This window comes from Suricata suricatta, chromosome 3 (assembly GCF_006229205.1).
Source record: "Suricata suricatta isolate VVHF042 chromosome 3, meerkat_22Aug2017_6uvM2_HiC, whole genome shotgun sequence".
Taxonomy (NCBI): domain Eukaryota; kingdom Metazoa; phylum Chordata; class Mammalia; order Carnivora; family Herpestidae; genus Suricata; species Suricata suricatta.
Window position 1 is genome coordinate 68402481 of NC_043702.1, and position 4338 is coordinate 68406818.

At 41.0% G+C, this 4338-nt stretch overlaps 1 non-coding gene across 1 annotated transcript; it reads left to right on the forward strand.

The window, feature by feature from the left end:
• Positions 1–3219: 3219 nt before the first annotated feature.
• On the forward strand, positions 3220–3412 carry LOC115288709. The gene has a single exon (XR_003907138.1). It is a non-coding gene; the product is annotated as a U2 spliceosomal RNA (small nuclear RNA).
• The last annotated feature ends 926 nt before the right edge of the window (positions 3413–4338 follow it).

Consider the following 4338-nt stretch of genomic DNA (forward strand, 5'->3'; position numbering starts at 1 on the left):
TAATAATGAAAAACTCTCAGGACAGGACCCAGAATGGTGTGTCACAAATCTCATGTTAACTCTTTGTATTTTAATACATGAGTTCCTACCTGCTTAGCTTGATAGACAACCCTGCATCCTCCTCCCCCTGCACGTCCACAGGTCTGTTCCCTTGATGTGCTCAAAATTTCCCATAGTTTCACCTTATCTGCATAGAGCCTGTTCCCATTACTCTCAATAGACTCCTGGGGTCAGAACTTGAACATCTTCCCTAAAGCTGGGAATATAAGTTAAAGCTTCACTGGGGGCTCCTGGGTGCCTCAGTCAGTTAAGTGCCTGACTTTGGCTCAGGTCATGATCTCATGGTTTGTGGATTCGAGCTCTGCATCCAGCTCTATGCTGACAACTAGGAGCCTGGAGCCTGCTTCAGATTCTGTGTCTCCCTTTCTCTTTGCCCCTCCCTCCCTCTCTCCCTAGCACGCTCTCTCTCTCTCTCTCTCTCTCTCTCTCTCTCTCAAAATTAAACATTAAAAAATATTTTTAAAAAGCTACATTAGAGCAGTTAAAGCTTTCTATGTAGCACTTAACTCAAATTCCATCTTACCAAACGTACCTGCCTCCTTCCTTATTGTTCTCCAGAAAAACAAAAACAACAACAAAAAAACCAACACATAGCCGACCTTTCTTTCTAGCTTTCTGGTAAATTATCAGGAAGTGGAAATTCATGACCCTTTATTCTTCAACAGGTTCAGATACTTGGTCTAGAGTCTTCAAGCACGTGGGCCTCATGGAAGTCACATTTTAATAAAGGAGACAGGAAATAAAACAAGTAAACCAATAGTAATGTAAAAACAGTTAGTGATAAAGTGCTATGGAAAACATAAAGCAAGATAGATCAGTCAGGATCCAAGCAGGAAAGTGGTAGTCCAATAAACAGTGGTCTAGATTTAATATGAAGAATTAATTATGATGATGTTAGAAATGCTTTAAAAGCAAACAAGTGACAATGAGATGAGCCAGAGATGTGCAGTTGACCTTTGGACTGAAGAATAAAGAAAACAAGCCAAGCCACTTTGCAAATGCTGGGACCATGGCAAAGATACACTGATTTTTGGAGATATTACCCAGAAACACAGAAAAGGGAAGAAATCTCCAAAATTCTCTCCCTACTTCTTTCCTTCGCTCCCCCAAAAAGTGAGTATCTCTCACTGACCAAACTTAACTGGAAGTCAATTGGCAAGGGAGACTGGGAGATGTAACTTTTAAAGATCAGTCTTACAGTATGGAGAGAGCAGACAAAGGTGGGGAACGGGGTTCAGATGAAACAGACAAAACATCTGCAGATCAGGGGACACTGTACCAGGAGAGGCAAATGAGCAAATGCAAAGACTGAAGAAACTAGCTCAGCACGGTCAAGGAGCAGTGAGGAGGCTGGTGTGGGGACTGCAGAGCAAGCAAAGGGCAAACCAGCAGCAGAGGACGTCAGAGAGACAGTGGAGGCCAGAGCATGCCTGTCATTCTAGGCCATTGTCAGGAACTTATGCTTGGTGCTAAATGTGATGGGAAGCCATGGAAATGTATGAGTTACTAGAGTAATGTGAACTCATCAACATATTTGGAAGATTTCATTCACCTGGAAAACACAAGTAACCTCAGATGCTGGGTATGCATATGTTCCCACAAATCTCTGCTATGTTTCAGTCCCCCTGTCCTGCCCCTCTGGTACAGAATGTCCCATAGGACTGATCTGGGATTTGTAAATTTTGGTAAAGAACAATTATACTCTAGGTATTGTGTCCTTTCTGGAGCAGCCTTATCAGCATTATGTTTTCAAACCAGGTAGAAACAGGTTTGAGGCGACAGTGCCTGAACCATCTGGTTGTGTTGGTGCTAGAGCTGTCTACTAGTTGGAATGGTCAATTGAAAGAACATAAGCCTTTGCAAGTGGGTGCGAGATTGTTTTCTTCTATATAGGAATTCCAACTTCAAGGATTCACTCAGTTCTCAACAGTAAGCTTATTAGAGTAAAAATAGGAAGAAGTTCCATGTGTCACAAAATGTTCTTATTCTCATGATTTATCTTCAACATTTAGTGCCATACAAAATGAGCAGTGGGTCAGCTATGACCCATGGGCCTTAGTTTGCCAAACCCACTGTTCTGGAGTAAAGTCTGTTGACAAATCCTCCCAGCAGCAACCTAAACCTAAATGGAAAGCCAGAAATCACTAGAGAGTTGATGAAAATCTCTAATGAGAGAGTCAGAAACCAAAATATAGAAATAGCAAAAAGGAAGAACAAACAGGAAACAAAATCAAAGCAAGGAGCAAGAAGAAACCCACACCAAAGCACACTGGTCCTAAAAGGGACTGAGGAAATAGAATAGAGGGAAAGTCACATGCAAAGGACCCAGCATTATAATAACATTGGATTACTTGATATTAATACTAGAAGTTAGAAAACAATGAAGTAATTCAAATTTTTGAACGGAAAGAATTTCCAACCTAGAATTAATTCTCTCAGTCAAGTAGGAGACAGAACAAAATCTTTTCAGTCAGTGGATCTAAGACACAGGGAATCCAACACAAAAGAGAAGTAATAGAAATCCTCTGAATAATGACAAACTGCCCCCCGGCCACTGTGCACCAGGACTTGAGTCACCAGACTACATTGGAACATGAACATGTATTAGTACTCGAGCTCCCAGTTTTCGTGAAGAATCAGGGATGGATTGGTGATACATGTGCAGATAACTAAGCAAACAAAACCCAGGAAATTATTAACAGAGAAAACAAGTCAAACAGGAAAAGAAGTATAATAATATTCTACCATATGACTCAGCTGTGATTAAAATTGTACTCAAAGCAAGACAGACCCTGAATTTTGATCTAACTCATAAATATGACTTCTAAGGTGGGGTGGGACTGAGAAGTGAGAAAGGGGTGTTTAAGGAGAACATAAATTCTCACCATTTCGTAGTAAGCAGTAAGTCAAAAGGTAATGTCTAAAACAGGAAAATTGGGGGCATCTAGGTGGCTCAGTCGGTTAGGTGGCCAACTTCAGCTCAGGTTATGATCTCGTGGTTTGTGAGTTTGAGCTCTGCATCAGGCTCTGTGCTGAAAGCTCAGAGCCTGGAGCCTGTTTCAGATCTGTGTCTCCTTCTCTCTCTGCCCTTCCTCTGCTTTCCCTCTGTCTCTCTGTCTCTCAAAAATAATCATTTAAAAAAATTAAAGCAGAAAAATCATAGTTTCTCAGCCTTTTGGCTAAGATCAAGTGTAATATCTATTCCTAGCAGTTTAAAACAGAAAAATCAGTGGGCGCCTGGGTGGCTCAGTCAGTTAAGCATCTGAATCTTGATTTCTGCTCAGGTCATGATCTCACGACTCCAGAGTTCAAGCCCTCCCATTGCACTCTGGACTGATAGTGTGGAGCCTGCCTGGGATTCTCTCTCTTTCTCTCTCCCCTCCCCTGATCATGGTCTCTCAAAAATATATAAAAAACATTAAAAAAAATAGAAAAGTCAGGTAAAAGCAGTATAAACATGTAACTTAGAAATGTAATGTAAATACTAAGCAACTAAAAATGGGTACCTGTGGTTACTGCTGGGGACTGAGAATGGAGGACGAAGAGGGACAGCTCTTTGTTATTTCTGGGTAGTTATTATGAGAACTGCAGAATTATGACTTTGTAATAATTCTATGCACATGCACACAAAATTGCACATGTGCAACATGGATGAAAATAAAAATTCACACCCAGCTCACATTCGTTGCCCTATACAGAACTGATTGGAAGGGGCAAGAGTGAAAGTAGGAGAGCCAGTGAGGGGTTATGTGTAAGTGGAAGACGGTCAATGGAGATAAAAGTTGACAGATTCAAACGTACTATGGAGGTTGACACAGCCACACTTGGTAACACGTTCACTACAAAGGCAAAAGAAACTGAGTTGTCAAAGACAATCTCCAGGTTTCTGGCATGAGCAACGCATGGAGGTACCATTTAATGAAACGTGAAATGTGTTAAAGCTAAGAATCATATGAAACTTTCAACTCTAATGTGAGAAAATAACCTCCGAAGACTGTATTTTAATGATGACCAGCTTCTCTGATTTTCATAGGATTTTTTCCCCCTGTGTATGAATCTAATTCTGGAAAACTCCTGTGAGATTAAATTTCCCAAGTAGCAAGTTGAGTCACTTTGTCATTACTCAAAGACAACTCTGTAAGTGGTGTACCGCCTACACAGGGCTGTCAACCTGCCTACACGTCCTACCAGCCCCCTATTTACAAACAAGGTGAAATCCATAATGTGTGGCACTGATTTGCTAAAAATATATCAATCTTGTTACTGAGCAAGTTATTG